The sequence below is a fragment of the Camelus ferus genome, chromosome 7, assembly GCF_009834535.1.
Source record: "Camelus ferus isolate YT-003-E chromosome 7, BCGSAC_Cfer_1.0, whole genome shotgun sequence".
Lineage (NCBI taxonomy): Eukaryota > Metazoa > Chordata > Mammalia > Artiodactyla > Camelidae > Camelus > Camelus ferus.
The window spans coordinates 11209364-11227585 of record NC_045702.1 but is presented as its reverse complement, the minus strand read 5'-3'; the positions used below and the strand labels follow the sequence as shown (position 1 = coordinate 11227585).

The following is an 18222-nucleotide window of genomic DNA, read 5'->3' as shown; positions in this document are numbered from 1 at the left end:
AGAGCTTGGGTAGAGTGAGGTCATCAGCCACCTCTTGCCTTCATGCAGGACTAGCTCTATGTCATTGGACTCCGACAGTGAGTGGCAAACGAGTAGGGACTGAGAGGCCTGGTGCATCAAGGGAGACCAGGTGTTTAGGGTGCGCTGTTAAACACACTAGCTAATTGAGAGGGACAGGGCTTGGGACACAGGACACACACCAATGCTTGTAAAAAACACAGCTCCGAGCCACTTACATTCATATTTCAACAGTAGCGCCAGTATCTGAATTCCTAGCAAATGATATGAACCAGATGTAAAGAAAGGCCCTCAGGCTTAAATCACTTTGGTGGACAGCCTAGTGGCCAAAGAAAGTCTTGCTACAAACTAATATTTGTTTGGGAGACAGATTCTAGACACCAGAGGGATTGTGTTAAAGGCCCTTCCCCAGCCTGGCCCTCATCCCTGTCCACTGCCCCTTTTTGGAAGACAGTAGCTCAGTGGGGAGGAAACGGAGGCCTCTCACCTCTCCAGGCCTCCGATTAGCTGCTAGGCTCTTGGGTCCAGAAGAACAGGCGCAAGGACCGCGTTTGTCTTGCTCAGGGACAAACCCGCAGGCCAGACACAGTGGGGTCTCCCTAAACACTGTTGAATGAATGAATGATACTTATTTTATCACCTAAATTCATGACTTTAAGCAGTCTCAGTCAGGCCCCAAAGGACAAGTAAATGTACTTTATGGAAAATTACGAGATTTTGGACCCCAGATGGCCTTTCCTTGGCTTCTTTCTTAATACTTTATTTTTATTATTTAATACTTAATATACACGAAATATTAATATATTTTAATATATTAATTTATTAATATATTATATATAATATATTAATATCAACACATCAATATTAATATATTTAATACATACAAAAATATTTGTAGCATCTACATAGTAAAGTGATAAATAAAGCATGGCAATGAAACATACACCAGTTAATGCCACCACCAAAATTAAAAACCAAAGTTTTAGCAGCACATGGATGCTACCTGCATTTTCAGGTGCATCCCTGCTGTCTGACAAAGATAACCACTATTTTCAATTTTATGTTTACCATTCCTTGGACTTTTAAAATACAGTTTTACCTCCTCCTTTGTGTGAATCCTTAAACAATATGTTTCATTCTGTTTGCTTTTGAGTTAAAAAAGTATATTGCTTATAGTCCTTTATGACTTGCCTTTTATTCAACATTATGTTTCTAAGATTATCCTTATGGCTGCAAGTAGTCATGTGCCATGCATTTTTCACTCCTAGTTAATATTCCATTTCTGTGAATATACCAGAATTTATGTATTTACTCTCTCGCTAATGGACATTTGGGTGGTTCCAGACTTCTGATTATAATTATTATGGTTGCGAACACCTTGTATGCCTGATTGCTGTGCAAGAATTTCTCCAGGATGTAGAGCTGGAGAAGAATCACGCATTGGTGAGTGGTGGTGGGTGCAGTTTCAACCTTCAAGATGTTTCCCTATTGTTTCCCAGAATGACTGCAGTAATGTTTCCTCCCCACAGCAGATTTCCCATTGCTCCACATCCTCACCACCACCTGTTACTCACCTAGGTTGAATTAGGTTTTGTCATTTTTGCCAGTCTGGGGAGTATTGTGTGGCATCTCATTGTGCTCTTCATTTCCACTCTCCTGATCATTAAGGAGGCTGATCACTTTTCATATATGATTTGGTTTTTTGTATTTCTCCTTTTGTGACATTTCTATTCAGGTCCTTTGTTCTTTCTCTTTGGGATTATTGTCTTTTTCTAGACTTGGAAGACTTATTTCTGTGTTCTGGATTCTAATCCTTGGCTGATTAAATATCTTTCAAATGTTTTCTCCCCGTTGCTACTTACTTATTTAATGGTGTTTTTGGATAACTCAAAATTCTGTTTTATTTTTGAACAGAAGTTCTTGATATTAGAGTTGCCAGCGTTTCTCAGTCTTTCAGTTTTGTTTCTTAAGAAACCCTTCCTTATCTTGAGTTTGTGAAAATACTCCCCTAAATTATCTTCTAAATGTTTTAACATTTCTCTTTCATATTTAAGTCTTTGATCCACCTGGAATTGATTTTTATTTGCTATGTGAGTAGGAATTCATATCTTTCCCTCCTCCTCCCCTTCCTTATTTTGGACAGTCACTTAACTTAGCAACATTTATTGTACATTGATCTTTTTGCCAGTGACCTGAAATGCCAATTCAGGCTCTGCATAATGAATCTTGAAATCTGGTAAGGCATGTCCCTCTACTTTATTCTTCTTTTTAAGGAGTATCTTTCTCTCATTCTTACTGATCTGAGAAAGGATGGCGGTGCCGGTGCTTTAGATCATAAATGCCAGGGACTCGCAACTTGACAATTTGTGTGCAAAGCCTGCTTATGAAGGCTGCACCATGTAGACTAAGCCCAAAACATCTGTCTGTGATGCTGAGGTCCCCTATTCAATGTAGAACATTCTGAATCTCTTCTAGCCTTGGACTATCCTTTCAATATTCTTCTGAGTCCTAAATTCCTTAGACAGAAGAACAATCTAACATGAATGTTAGAGTTTACTCAAAGGCAGGAAAAAGATCAGTGTTTGGCTTGTAAACCAGATTCTCTGGAAGTGAAAGTCCCAGGAGGGCAGTGGCATCGTCCCAGGCTGGGTTGTAGACTGTGGTTTGTGCTGTCATGCATTAGGGAAGAAAATGGAGCAGAAACATCCTGCTTGAGATATACACGCACAAAGCATTTTTTCATCAAAGCCTTTGCTTCTTGACGAATAGACTCTAACATGCATCTAGGGAGCATCTCTGACGTAGAAAAAATCCAAGGTCAGAGACATATCACGAGGGAAGAATCCATTCACTCTTCCAACTACTTATTGGGCACCTGTAGTATTCCAGGCACTGTTCCAGGCTCTGGAGACACAGTCCTGAGCAGGGCAGATAAGGGGCTGACATTCTAATGGGGGGAGGCAGGCAATATAGATCAATAAATAAACAAGATAATGTTAGATATGGATAACACCCATCTGGAGATGAACGCTGCACGTTCCTGAGAGAAGCTTTCTCTGAGCAAGTGTGAATGGCAGGAAGAAGCAGCCATGGGAAGCTCTGGGTGGCTCATGCTCCTCCTGGACCAGCTAGTGAACAGCCTCGAGGTGCCATGTGGGGACCTGAAGCAGACTTATGAGGCTGGAGAATGAATAGAGCGAGGAAGCAGGATGCAGATGAGGTTAAAAAGATAAGAAATAGCCAGATCCTCTGGGGACACTCAGGCCATGGTCAGGAGCTTGGGTTTTATTTTAATTGAATGGGAAGCCAGTGGAAGGTTCAAAACAGGGAAGTGAGGACCATCTTCAAAAGATGAGGAAACAGATATGTAGGGACCATGAGAGACTGAACCCAGAATACTTGGCTAACAGGCAGCAGAGTCCCCGGACCCGAGCATCTCAGATTAGCCCAGCAGTCTTTAGGCCCCCACGTGCTGCATCCAGCATTGTTCCCGGGCTGTTGGTCTGGCTTTCCGTCTGGCTGGCTTCTCATAGCAGGAAACTCTGAGGTTTGCTGACTTGTCTGCCAGGAGAGGCTTGGGGCCATGGGAACAGAACCATTCAAGCCTAAATGGATGCGGATTTTGACTGCCTGTGTGTATTATATCATACCTGTCTGTTACAGAAGGTTTGTTTGGATCGATTGGAATATTTATCAAGGAATTATTCAATTTTTTATAGAATTTGGATTGTGGTCCCCCTGTGTCTGCCTGTCTCTGATTATCCTCTTACAGTATCAGGGCCATCCTCCCATGGCCTCTGATGTTCCCTGTAATCCAGCATCTGTGTTTCCCCTCTCTCTTTGTGGAGGTAATACTATAGCTGATAACTCAGCCCTTCAACAAGGGCTCGTCAGCGGAGCAGCTGGGCGCAGCTGTCAGCACCTCTGGTCCCTCCTCCCTGCTCTTCCGTGCTCTTCTGGGTGGGCGTTCACTCACCAGGGGCCTCACAACCCGCCCCCCACCGTCTGACACCTTCCTGCTGACTGCAGTGACCTCCTTAGGAAGCTGTCTGACCAACATCCTTCTTCAGAATGCCCGCTGTGTTCTTCCAGACTCGTGGTCCCGGTTGTCGGTGAAGTCAGGGCTCCATCACGGGGCCTGCCCTTGACCTGTCCACGGTGCAGAGAGCCCAGGACAGGAAGCCAGGCAACCCGGGTTCCCATTCCAGCTTGCTGGGTGACCTTGGGTAAGCCTGTCAGGACACACACCTATCACATCAAAGAGTCACCCCCGTGATTCTCAAACTGCTCTGTGGGACCGCAGGTCTCTCTCTGCAGAAGCAGTCTGAATTTTATTCAAAAACTATTTTTATAGCTATAATAGAAAAACACAGCTCCAATGCCAAATATCAACCAGTTACGAACCAACATGGTAATTTGTTTTGCTCGGCTGACTCATATTGCACAGACCTTAGGATAGAGCTTTTTCTGCCATCTGTGTGTGTGCGTATGTATATGTGTGTGTATGTGCGTGTGTGTTTGTGTATATAGCTGTACACACATATACTACTTTTTAACATGTCATTGGTTTGGAAGGTTGTAATTCTGCACTGATTTGTTTAAAATTCAGGCCTTGGCATATCTTCACCCACTAAATAGTGCCAGCAAGTGCATTACTGCAGCACGTGCCCCCCGTCTCCCCATGAGCATTAACCACCAGGCGGGGCTCAGACACACGTGTGCTAGGCATGCGCTTGTCATACGTAACCATCAGTTTACTGAGTAAAACATACGACACGGTGCTTTGTGGTAACACAGGCTGGGCCTGCCTTTAATAAACTTTTTATTTTGGAATAATTTTATTTTTTTATATTAAATTATTTATTGAAGTACAGTTACAATGTGTCAATTTCTGATTTACAGCACAATGTCCCAGTCATGCATATACATACACATATTCATCTTTATATGGAATAATTTTAGATTTACAGAAAACTTGCTGAGATGGTATGGAGAGATCCCCTCTACCCTTCACCCAGCTTCCCCCAGCAGACGCACAGCACCATTGTCAGAACGGGGCAGTGAACATTGATGCAGTGCTATGAACCGAATTACAGACTCGATTCAGACTTCACCCGTTCTCCCCCTGCTGTCCTTTCCCTGTTCTGGGAGCCTCGCTGGCAAGCCACGTGACGCTGGGGTCTCATGTCTCCTTAGGCTCCTCCGCTCTGTGACACGTTTTCAATCCTTTCTTGTGTCGATGATCTTGACACTTTAGGGGAGTGCTGGGCATGTAGTTTATAGACTCTCCCTGAGTTTGGGTCTGTCTGATGTTTGCTCATGATTAGACCGAGGTTATGAGACTGCGGGAAGCAGACTGCCTGGGCTGACCCACGTCAATGCGCTGAGGTTTTGCCCACGAGTAGCCAGATTAGTATTTCCTCTTCTTGAGCTGGATTGAGGAGTGATGAGCCATAATGATCAAAACCTTGAATACTTCTGCTTTCATTCCCCAAAAAAGATATGAAAAGGATTGAGTGGAGGGGGCCCCTCATCAGGAATCACTGTGACCATCGAGCGTGTGAAGGCAGAGGGACCCTTGAGAAGCAGCTCTCAGTAAAGTCCCTGAGACCTTGGCCAAGGCCCGAGGGGGAACAGCTGATTCCGTATTTTGTGTCACTTTTGAAAAATTGGGGAGAGCTGGATAAGGGGAAAGATCTGTGAGTCACTCATCTCAATAATTAGGAATTACTTGATACTGTTGGAAACTGAATGTCTGAGGAGGACAGTCATACTGTGTGTGTGTGTGTGTGTGTGTGTGACAGTGTGTGAGGGTGTGGAAGTGTGAGTATATATATATATGCATGTGTATATGACTGGGATTATGTCAGTGTGACTATGTGAGTGAGTGTGTGTGTGATTGTGGAACTGAAAACGGGTGGGAAATCAGGACTGAGATGTGGTCCTCGTCTGAGCCTGGATCCGAGTCCTCCCTTCACTTTATTCAATAACTCTACATCTCATCTCCTTCCACCCATGAGAGGAGGATGAGACTACCTGCCCCTACCAACCCCACAGAGTTACCATGGGAAGAAATACGTGTAAGCACGCTCGGGAGAAATGTAACGTGACAAGCATGTGAAGGATGGTATTATCACCAAGGACAGCGAGAGGAGCAGGAGCCGGCAATTACTGGTCAGAGAGGTGAGGGAGAGAGAACAGGGACTGGAAAGAGAGTGAGGATCTAGAAACACAGGCTTGATTAAAACTCCAGTGTAAATTTTGTGCTTGAGTCGGTGCTTTGAATTCCAAGGTCAGAAAAGCCTTCTGTGTAGATCCAGGGAGCCACACACTTGCTGCCTGGCTTCCCCGTTGCTGGCCTGATTTCCGTTCCTAACAGTGACTTGCTGCTGAAGTCCAGTATATTATAGACTAATTAAGGCTGTTAATGATAATGGCAATCCAGTAAGTAATCGACGATATTATCCTGATCTATCTCTGTCACCCTTCTCTCATCAGGCCATTAAGGTGACAAGCTTCATGGAGCACAGTAATCTTCCTTCTGTCAGCCCCCTTGGTGCCTTTCTCCCTGGAACAGCTATGGAATCTCTGGGGCTGAGTCATGTAAAGATGTCACTCGTGGGCCAGATGACCTAGCTCCTCCATCCAGAGTCTGTGCCATCCTGAGACCTGGGCATATGCAGTCCTCATTTTTATGCTCCCGTCCCCTCCCCTAGTATTCTTGCAGAGACTTGGGATATGAAATGAGAGCAAAGGAAGCAATGTTTTGTCAGTAAGGACTGGTTTAATAAATGAGGGTCCACCCAAACAAGAATTTCTAGAGAGTCTCAAAAAAAAGAAGGTGGAACTCTTTATCTATTGATACAGAGTGATCTTTGAGATATATTAAGTGCTAGATGCAAGACAGTGAGTATAATATGGTACCTGGTCATAGTGTGGCATCCTTAGTGACAGGTGGGTCACCCTTGTGAGCCACCCTTAGCTCTGCAAGCTAAGCCACACGTAACTGAGAGGGCATTTCAGTCCTCCCTGGTCCACAGGCATTGGATGAGGTCCTAGCTCAACAGGAAGCATCTAGTGGTTTCTCCACATCCTCAGGCTCTTGGCTGCTATAACCCCCTCTCCTTACCTATGTCCCAGCTGGACACACAGTGTTGGCAGCTGGTTTGGAAAGTGCAAGTTGGGGAGGGAAGGAGGCTTTGGGATTTTCACTAAAAAAAAGAACTCGAACAAACTCTCTCCCTTGTTCAAAGGCTAAAACTGGGAACCAGGAGAAAGAATGTCTTATAGTCAAAGGCCCCCGTATAAAGCACTTTCTTTCACTCTCAGACATTGATTCATCACCTTTAATTTTGGATGGGGACATGCATATCATATATTCTTTCAAACCACAAATCAACTGCCATCTTTCTCTTCATCGTCTTCCTCTTTCAATCTCCCGTGAAGGAGTGATAGTGGCTGGGGACCATCTATTTCCCTGGCATCAAGGCTGAAAGGGGCCAGGATAACAAATGTCCCATCAGAACCATGTAATGTTCTCTGCTGAATTGAGACGTGCCTTCCCCGTCACCCAGCTCTTTTGATGGTCAGGAAGCAGGGAGCTGCAGAGCCAGCTGCTGCCTGGGTGACCCAGACTGGGGAGCTGAGGAGAAGCTGCTGGTTAGGAGGGCTCTGAGGGTGGCCAGGAGGATGGTGTTCCTCAGAACACAGGCCGCCACACAATCTCATCACGGCCAAGTCTGTGGTCTGCCGATGGGGCCAGGAAGCTTGACAAGGGGAAGGGAGTAGTTCCTGCTGGTGACAGTGATATTCTTTTTCGTTTTTGTTTTTGTCTTCATGTTCTTTTTCATTATAGTTACTGCAAGATGTTGAATACAGCTCCCTGTGCTTTACGGTATAAGCTTGTTGTTTATCTATTTTATATACAGTAGTTAGTATCTGCCAATCTCAGATTCCAAGTTTATCCCTTCCCACCCCCTTCAACGATAGTAATTTCTGAATGTTGACCATTGCGCTAAGCATGGCACAGTAATCCCATGATGCACTGCTGCTCCACTTACCCAGGAGAGGAGGCTGAGTCAGTCTAGGAGCAGAAGTCGTACAGGTGGGGTTTGCACCATGCTTTGTTTGAATCCAGAGTCCTTGTGCTCACTGATTCCTCTAGACCACTGACTTTCAAATATTTTTGGCTGCAACCTGCAGTAAGAAATGTATTTTACCTCATGCACATACACATTTGAAATTAAAAATTTTCACAAAGTATTTACCCTTACTAGTGTGTGATGCATTCTGATTTTTTTTTTTTTAGTTCTATTTTTTTAAAGGCTAGTTAGCACTAAATTGGTTTCACAACTCACTGATGGATTGTGAATCCTGTTTGTAGACGGCTCCTCTTGGCGTGTGTGAGAGTAATTTTAACTACAAAGAGCAATTCTGATCAAGGCATGTTTCTCTGACCCTGGGACCTGCTTGTCCTCAGCTTGTTTGTGCTGCGCTGGGTTGGGGAGACTCCAGAGGCCATTTTAAGGGGATGGATACGAGCCAGCAATCTGGTGGTAGAATTGACACCCCTTGCTGTATCCAGCACGGTGTTAGGCTCTGTGGAGATTCCGAACCTGCACACTCAAGTTCCTGCCCCGGGGGAGTTTGTAATCTTCCTCAAGGAGCATCATCGTGTGAAATAACTGAAGAACAATATCAGATAAAATCCTTGAGGGATCTGAAGGAACATGAGGGATCTCCACCATTATTTGTCCACACACAAGCCTTTCCGGAAACAGCCGCAGACCCAAATGAGCTTACACTTAAAACATCTTACTTCTCCTTTATCATCTTCCCCCTCCTCCTCCTTCTTAATAGGCACTACATTTGTAAGATTCAAGACTTCAAAGGGTCCAAAGGGCAGGTCGTTATAATTCCCCCTCCCATCCCTATCCTCAGCTACCTAATGCCCTATCTGTAGGTAACCAACTTTTCTAGTTTCTTGTTTATCCTCCCAGAAATAGTCTGACACCCGTAAGAAAGGGTAACTTAATTTTTCTTTTTTAAAAACACAAATTATATCATATTTTACTCATTGTCTTGCATCTAGTACTGAATATATCTTGGGGATCACTGCATATCCACAGATAAAGAGTTCTACCTTTTTTTTTTTTTTTACAACTCTCTAGAAATTCTTGTTTGGGTGGACCATCATTTATTAACCAATCCTTTATTGATAAAACATGGAGAGTGTTTCTAATCTGGTGCCATGACAGATAACAGAGCAGTGAATGACCTCCTTACATTGGGTTATGTGTCTAGATCTGGTCCAACAAGGTGGGACCCGTAGGACCTCTACCTACATCTCCATCCTTGCATTCTGCCATGCCCTCCCTTGCTTGCATCCTCAGCTCCAAGTCTGTCAGCTGCCTTCTCAGTTGTCTCCAACTACTAGGCCTCTGCACACTGCTCCTTCTCCTTGGAATATGTATTCCCTTCTCCCCTGCCAACACCCAACTCACCCTCCAGGTCAGCTTGAGAAATACTTCCTCATCCTCAAAACATTCTGTAATCAATCACTCAATACTATACAGAATGGCTCTAAAAGTCCTTACACAGATTGAAATTTTAATAAATTCACTTCCGTATATGATATGAACAATCTGCAAGATAAAACACAGAGGGAATTTAATCATAATATACTATATTTAATTACAGAAATGTTGCCTTTTGACATATCCAATATCATTTTAGATACATTTGGATATAACCATTCCATATAGTGTAGTTTATTACTTGGAGAAAGAAAGAAATGAGAACAAATGAATCATAAAAAATTCCACTGAAATTTTGAGTAAATTCCTTCTCTGTTGCATTTTGCAAATTGTTTACATATTATATAGACATGAATTTATTAAAAATTCAAGCTGCCTAAGAACTTTATGGATATCCTAAATTAAGTTGTTTTTTACCATATTTTGTCTAACATGTACGCATTACATTTAACAGTTCTAAAATTAGAATCTATCTTTCTGTTAATACCATCTTGCAATGTTGTGGACTGGGCAGCAGTCTTGACGCTGTTATCATTGTCTGAGCAAAGCACACACTTGGTCATGGTTGTTCATACTGCTGTCACTTCAGTTGAGTTAGGCATGTTATTGATATTACATGTTTCGGGTTTAATTTATATTTAACATATCTTCAAAAAGATCACACTCTGATTTGGCACCGCAGCGAGCAGCTTATGCAGAGAGGCAGGGAAACAGAACAGCAGGTTGTCAATTTTATATTAGCAAAGCAAATTTTTATCATTGGAAAGATAATATTAATTTAATATATTCTTGCAGTGTAATAATCAAATGCTCTACAATACAAGGCTGTTACGGGCTAAATTGTGTCCCAATAAAATTCACATGTTGAAGCCCCAGCCTCCAATGTGACTGTATTTGAAAACAAGTCCTTTAAAGAGGTAAATGAGGTTAAATGAGGTCATAAGGGTAGGGCCCTATTCCAGTATGACTGGTGTCCTTATGAGAAAAGGAAGAGAGGCCAGGGGTGCATGTGCACAGAGAAAAGGCCGTGTGAGGACACAGCAAGAAAACAGCCATCTGAAGAGGCCAAGGAGAGGCCTCAGGAGAAATCATCCCTGCCAACACCTTGACCTTGGACTTTCAGCCTCCGGAACTGTGAGAAAATAAACCTCTGTTGTTTAAGTCACCCAGTCTGTGGTATTTTGTCACAGCAGCCCTAGCAAACCGACACAGGGACCTAAGAAAGAAAGACTCCCACAAGTAGATGAAGCTATGTTACATTTTGTTGCTGACATGGGGGTGAAAGAATTGTCTATCACAGGGCAGGCGTGAAGACATCCAACATCTAGTTTGCATAACAGGTGTCAGTGGTTTGGAAGAGCCCAGGAGGCAGTGGTGGCGCGTACTTTTAAGAAATGCTATTTCATCCATCATCCATCCATGGCGCCATTTTCAACTCCCAGTTGAAAAGTGATTCAGTGGCGCTAGACTCTGAATAACACGTTTTAGAAACACCGTAACCAGTTTATCTCGATTATCTTTCCCTTTTTGTCTGCATGAGAGTAATAACAACAAAAAATCTATCTGAATGATTCTAAAAGTCTTCCAGTAAGTCTGAACGTTCCAAGTGATACCAAAGCATTGCACTTAATTATCAGTGTGCTTTTTAATTTATTTTTCAGTGATACCTAAACTAATGGCATTCAGTGGCATCCTGGATTTGATGAAATATGGTGTATTAGTTTGCTCTGGCTGCCATAACAAAATACCACAGACTGGGTGGCTTAAACAGCTGTTGTTTTGTTTTTTTTCCCCACAGTTCTGGGGGCTTTAAACTATATTTGGGAAGCCTCATCTTTTATTCTGCAAGGCCCCCTGAATGGCACCTTTGGTTCTGTGGAGTGGCACCCACCTGTGCTGGGGAAACTGCGTGGGTGAGGGGAGGCAGGGTTGACTTAATGCAGATGTAAAGATAAGGTCACCATCCTCAGAGGTGAACTTTGATGAAGACAGGGATGCAGTGAGGTTGCTGCTGGGGAGGCCAACCTCATAGAACACACGGGAGGAGTACCCACTGGAACTGGGAAGGCCAGGACGCATGGACCGATTCTCAAGGACCTTAGGAATCGTTGGCAACTTGGAAAAGAGAAGATGACCTGCTTGTCAAGCAGGCGGGGCTCAGAGGCGCTGCTGTTTGTGTGCTGAATGTAAATGAGCATTTGTCCCCACAGGCTGAGACGTTCCGGTGACACACACACCAGAGCATCTCTTGCTCCCTCTTAGCTCAAAATGCTTCCCTAACATCATTCTTTTTTTTTTTTTTTTTTCCTTTCCTTTCATATCATCAGGGTAAAAGAGAGGAGCTAGGGTGGCTCAGTAACCATGAGGACTAATGTCCCGCATCATTTTTGGTATGATTTTTACCCAGGTACTTTTATGTAGTCTCCAACTGTCCCAGGCCCAGACTTGCCATGATAAGTGTGATCTGCTCATGACAACATGGGGCAGGCAGGAAGGGGAACAGGGCTGTGCCTGGCGTGAGAGCTTCCTCCAATTGAGGGCCAGAGATGGGGAACTGAGAGGCCGACTCTGCTAAGTTTGGGCCTGGTCACTCCGTCACTTCGGCGGGACAGTGCTGCTATGGGTGACAGCAGTGCCCAGCTGGCTGTTGGAGCTCTGGGCAGGCTCCTGGATGGGAGGAGACAAGGGGAACCCCTACACAAGGTAGAAAACTTTACCGTGAGAGAAACGGGACAGAGCCACTGTAAGCTTCCTGCCTCGGTTGAGATTGGGAGACTGGCTCCGGATCTGGGTAGGGGCTTGGGGGGTGGGAAAGCCCAGTATTCAGCCTGTAGGAGAAGGGAAGGCAGAGGCAGGGGAAGTGAGGGAAGGCCTGGCACTCGTGGTTTGGGGGAGTCCTTTTCTTATTTTATTTATTTGCTTGTTTATGTACTTACTGCCAGAGGAACTACAACATAGCAGGGGTAGGGAAACTGAGGTACAGGGCGGGCCAGTGCTAATTCTGCCAAGGGTTTCTCACAGACTTGGAAGACAACTTTGACCTCTGTTTGTCAGCCTTCCAGAATCTTCTTAGGCAAGAGCAGGAGTGGAGGGCAAGAGGCAGCTGAAAACAAGTCTGAGGGCGTCTGTGCTGATTTTCTCCTCCCGGTTAAAGGGCCCTTTCAGTGTCTCAGAGCCCCGCGTGGCCTCTCCCTTGTGCATGATGTGGAAAATTGCCTTCTCGTGCACTCAAGGCAGCCAAGGAGGGCATGGTTTGTGCGGGGGCCCTGTTCTCATCTCTTTGTCAATTCCTCCGTGACAGCTGCAGACGCAGAGACCACACTTCAATTATGTGCCCAGCAGGTGAGGGGTGCTTGGACAGGGGCCATCACGTTGAGATCAAGGAGGTAATTCATCCTTTTTACACACCCGTGGTCTGAGCGAGGATTGTGCATACAGATTGTGGCCTTGGCCTGGGAGCAGGGGAGAAAAGGTGGAGGGAGGGAGGGAAGGAGAGAGACAGACAGAGAGAGAGGGAGACAGAGAAAGGGAGGAAAGGGCAAGGTTGCTGAGAGCCAAGGGAATGATCAAAAGGCCCTTAGGGAATAAGCTTGTAAACCATGTGTGTCTGCATTCTCTCCCCCTCATCCCGTCATTCTGGGCATTTCTGCAAAGGACTGCTTCTGCATCAGGACATACCAAGAAGACGTGAGGCAGTTGCTTCAAGGGAGGGTGAAGACGTGTGTTGGGGCTGCTGGGTGGAGCAGAATTCTTCCCGCCTCACTGCCTGCTCCGTCCTTTGGGTTCAGCTAGCTGTGGTTTTTTTCAAACTTATTCAAATGCTAGACGTGAGGGCTGGCTGGGGTGCCCCCAAAGGAGACCTGGATGATTCAACGTGTGAAACCAGTTGCCTTTTGGGAAGAGAATGATTCATAAGGAGCTAGTAGGGTGAGAAGTCTTTTCTCTTATCAAGCAAGGCCGTCTTACTGGGGTGCGGTGGGGGGAAGGATATGGGTGGCAGCCGTGGAAAATCTGACCCTCTCAGGCTTGAGGTGAATCCAGGAGGGCGGCAGCTGGAGCAAGATTTTGGCAAGTGGCTACTGCTGCTCCCCGGGCTCGTGGTAGCCTTGCTTTGGAGCCCAGGTGAAGGGCGCTTGGACGTCTGCACAGCGACCATGGGATGCAGGCAAAGGGGTGGGACAAGAGCCACTGGCTACAAAGTCCTGTCAACCCTGGGGTGTTGCTCTGTGTGTCTGTGTGTGTGCGTGTGTGTTGGGGCATTGTTACTCTGTGTGTATGTGCGTGTGTGTGTGTGTGTGTGTGTCGGGGCAGTGTTGCTGTGTATTGGTGGCAGGGGATGGAATTTCTGTGTGTACCATGCTCGGAAGCTCCGACCTGATTCTGCTGGTGGCAAATGAGAAGATATTGAAGGGAGGGGTGAAGACAGGGAATGAAGTGGCCAGGTTTGCATTTTGGAAAGCCTGGTCTGGAGGAAGACAGATGGGCTGTGGGGGACACTGGGCAAGGCGGTTGCCGTGGTTGACCAAAGAGATGACGAGCTTGAGTACAGGGAAGCCGGTGGGGGAATGTGAGAAACCCTGAGGAGGTGAAATTGTCAGGAGCACAACCTCACCTTTAAGGATTCAGTTATGGAGTGAGTACTTGTTGGTGGGGGTCCCAAACCGAGGAAGGAATAACAGGCCCAGGATGAGAGCACTGGGGCCCCCTGCTTCTCAGCCACCTTGAGCAAATCGTGTTGTCTGGGGCAATTAGCTACCCTGCTTCTTTTGGAGACCTTTGATCTCTGCAGCCACTCAGAACACTGGCTTCGTTGATTCAGTTTCTCTCTCTCCATCTCCGCACCCAACCTCCCCCCACACACTGTCTCCTCTTGGCCCGGGAGTATTTTGAGTTGAAGGGAAAGTCTGGTTAGGATGGAGGGAGCCTTGAATAGGACCAGGCATAGGCTTTCCTTCCTGTAATGTTCCCAGGCTTGAAGCTGAGGGTCTCTGTGCCCACTAAGCCCCCCACACCAAGTGGGTCTGGGCACTTGGCTCTGGGTCCCAAGACGAGAGAGATCCAGCAAGCTGATCTTGGGCTCCAAGTGATGTAGAATGGTCTCTGAGATTCCTGATTGTTTTCACTGGTCATCAGCAAAAATGGAGAAGACAGGGAGGATGTGGCATTTTTCATAAATCTAAATTTATTTGGTTTAGGTTTCTGCTTTTATCCTTAGATTATGTTATCCCCATTTTGTGGTGTTAACAAGTCATTTGAAAAATGAAATGACAGTGATAATAGGATTTATTTTTAAAGTGCTTATTTGGCAAAATATAAAGTTGGCAATCCTGTGTTGATCTACCCTCCCCCAAATTATTTTGAAATTTTCTTGGCATGTGAACAGTCAGAGTCTGGGAACTATGGAGATAGAGGCTACATTTCTGCTTCAAAAGATAGTGTAACGGGTGAGAGCCTGGTGGGGCTCAGGACACGCCACCCCCAAATATGGCATCTTGGCACAGTGAATATTTCAAGCTGAAGGAATTTGAGAAATAGCAGGTGCAGGAGCGACTTTTTGATCTCCCCCTGAAGCAGGTCATAGACCCTCGTGTGAGAAGTGCCCTCCCTCTATCTAGAGAAAAAGGAGCATCCTTATCTCTGAAGACAGAGGGATACCAAGAAGAATCTGAATGAACAAGTCCTTGTTAAGTTTCCCCCAATTTCCTATTCTTGGTCCATTCCCCTTGTCCTACCATGTTTTCCCACATCTTTCCTCTCTTCATCAAACCAAGCATGAAAACGCTCAGGTTTAACCACTTCTTTGGGTCTTTATTTCCTTATGAAGTTTCCCACGTCACATAACATTTATATTAAATAAGTCTATATGCTTTTCTCTTGTGAATCTGTCTTGTTACAGTGGCCCAGCCATGATCCCAAGATCACGGAGAGAAAGATATTTTTCCTCCCCTACAAGCCCAACTCTGGACCCAGACAGTCTAGGCTCACACAGGGCTCCCACATTTGCTGTGTGTCTCTGGGCTTCAAGTTCCTGCTCTTTGAAATAGGAGTCATGTAGCACCTATCTTATAGGGTTGTGGGAGCTAAATAAGTTTATACATTCTCTATTATTACTTCTAAAGATTTCCATTAAAAATAAGATTTCCTTGCCTACCAAGTGTTTTAATTCCAGATATTCTACCCGGGAGACTTGGACTGTTTCCACTCTGGTGGATTAATCCGATCTCTCTCCTACTCCTTTGCCATTTAGGGCTTTGATGAAAGGAAGGGGCAAAAAGAACAAGAGATCGAAAGGAGAAAAAGGCAAGGGGATGCTCTAGAGCTCTGTGCATGGACTTAAAGTCATGGGGCCAACAGAAGAACCTCTTTGAAAGACAGTTTGGCAATATCAGTCAGAACCATGTTTTCTCCCCATTTCACCCAGCAATTCACATCTTGGAAATGATTCTGTGCATGAACTTACACATATACTTAAAGATATATGAAGAAGTACATTTACTGAATCATCTTTTTTTCAAAACATTTTTTTATTGAGTTATAGTCATTTTATAATGCTTTGTCAAATTCCAGTGTAGAATCATCTTTTTACAGTAACAAAATCCTGGAAAGAAATCGAATGTCCATCAAAAGTTCTCATTAAAATATTGGACATCCATGTGGTACAAAATCACACAACTTAACAATGAGGCATATTTATATCATGATATGGAACAGTCTCCAAGATAATTAAGTTAAAAAAGAAAAGGAAAGGAAACAAAGAATAAGAAGAGAATGATTAGTGTGTTAACATTTACTTTTGTCTTTTATGGGAAAATATACACATACATTCTTGTCCATGTGAAAACTCTCTCTGGAAGGATTCCCAAGAAAGTGGTGTTACTGGCTGCCTCTGATAAAAAAGAAGGGATTTGAGAAGCCCAAATACAAGAGTCTTAGTTTCTATTGTTCTTATTTTTCATTTTATTTGATTTTTTACCATGTGCACGTATGACCCTGTAAAATAATACCAAAATACTTTTAAAATGAAATTTTAAAACTAAGGTATGGGGCCAAAATAAAAGGAGAAACAGAAGAACAGTAAATAGCTGCCTTCTCTTCCTAGATGCTGTTTAGCACTTTTTTTTTTTTTTTTTTTTTTTTTTTTTTTTGGTACCATTAGACCTGGCGCTTGGCTGTATTACAAAGTTGAAAAAGTCTGAATCAACTCCAGTAGGAGTTTCTCCCATTCAGTGGTTTTGATTTCTCTTGCTGTTCCTGGAAGACAGGTAGCAGCTTGTACATCTCTTCTCTCTGGGATGTTGAAGAAGATCCCCTGTAGACCTCTCCTAGGGCCCTTTGCACCGTGAGAGAACGGTGATTTGGGGGAAGAATTCCTTTTTTTAAAAAAATTTTATGATAGTGTCATTTTATTTTATTTTATTGGATTTTTAAAAATTGTACTTTAGTCAGTTTACACTGTCATGTCAATTTCTGGCATACAGCATAATGTTTCAGGCATACATATACAAACATATATTCATTTTCATATTCTTTTTCATTATAGGTTACTACAAGATACTGAATATAGTTTCCTGTGCTGTACACTATAAACTTGTTGTTTATCTGTTACATATATAGTAGTTAGTTTCTGCAGATCTCAAACTCCCAATTTATTCTTTCCCACCCTCTTTCCAGGTAGAGAATTTCTGACTTCAGTAGGAGATTTCTTAAGTGAGAGGACTGTCCTCACAGTGCTTAAAGTTGAAAGGTCTGTCTATGCCCCTCAGTAAGACCAGCCCTGTTTCCAAGAATATAGCTTCTAGCACTGGTTTGGTCATGTAGCATACGTTTAATCTTGCCAGGAGCTATGAGGATGGGTGAGTGAGGAGCAGCTGAGAGCACGGGGCAGGGAGAGGTCCAATGGAAATAGACGTGAAAGTGGAGACACCTCAATGACAAGGCTCATCCAGGGACACAGCTACCCTGGGATCTCAGGGCAAAAGATCAAATATAAGAACATCTGGAAAAGATCCCCAGCCCAGAGTACTACCCAGAGCATACTCACTAGACTGTATTCATTCGTCCCTCTAGAACTTGGCGTAGCTAAATAGTCTACTTGATATGCCGTATGTGCCCCCTCCCTACTCCCCTTCCAAATGATACTCTTCCTTCAAAATCATTCAGTTCATTCATCAACACTTGTCAAGTATCTTCTAAGAGCCAGATACATGCTGGGTGTTGGGGGCATAGTAAGAATAAGGGCTGGGCCTCTGAAATTGAGGTATGTGTTTCAGGGATACACAAAGCAGTGAGATAAACATGGTATCTTCCCAAAGCATCAGTTTTACTTGAAGATTGGGGTAAGAAAGTAAAGGAAAGCCACTTAAGTGCCAATAATTTAAAATAATATTCTTATATTAAAATAAACAGCTCTATTATGGAATAGGGGCAAAATTTGCATATATTTAAAAAATAAAACTTGAGATTTCAAAGAAATTGCATGCAAGTAGTTGACTTCTTTGGACTATATCCCAGAAACTTGGGAGTACACGTGTTAATTTTCTTCTGTCATGATGGGTGCATTGACTGAAAAGTTTCAAAGTCCTTATTGCATGTCGTGGGGGGAAATTGAAGAGTTTTCATTAGAGAAGAGTTGCAGTTTAGAAATGTCATTTTCAAGGAATGAGAGGTA

The 18222-nt window shown here is 44.1% G+C and overlaps 1 protein-coding gene across 3 annotated transcripts in view; it reads left to right on the top strand.

Annotated features, from left to right (window-relative positions):
- PLXNA4 (plexin A4) overlaps positions 1 to 18222 on the top strand; it is a 565211-nt gene that overhangs the window by 81535 nt on the left and 465454 nt on the right. The window contains exon 1 of one of the 3 annotated variants that reach the window (XM_032483355.1): positions 13216 to 13481. The exons of the other annotated variants lie outside the window; for them this stretch is intronic. The gene's annotated coding sequence lies outside the window, so the exon portion shown is untranslated. Of the gene's footprint in view, positions 1 to 13215; positions 13482 to 18222 lie in introns of those variants that run through there. 3 annotated transcript variants of the gene reach the window in all.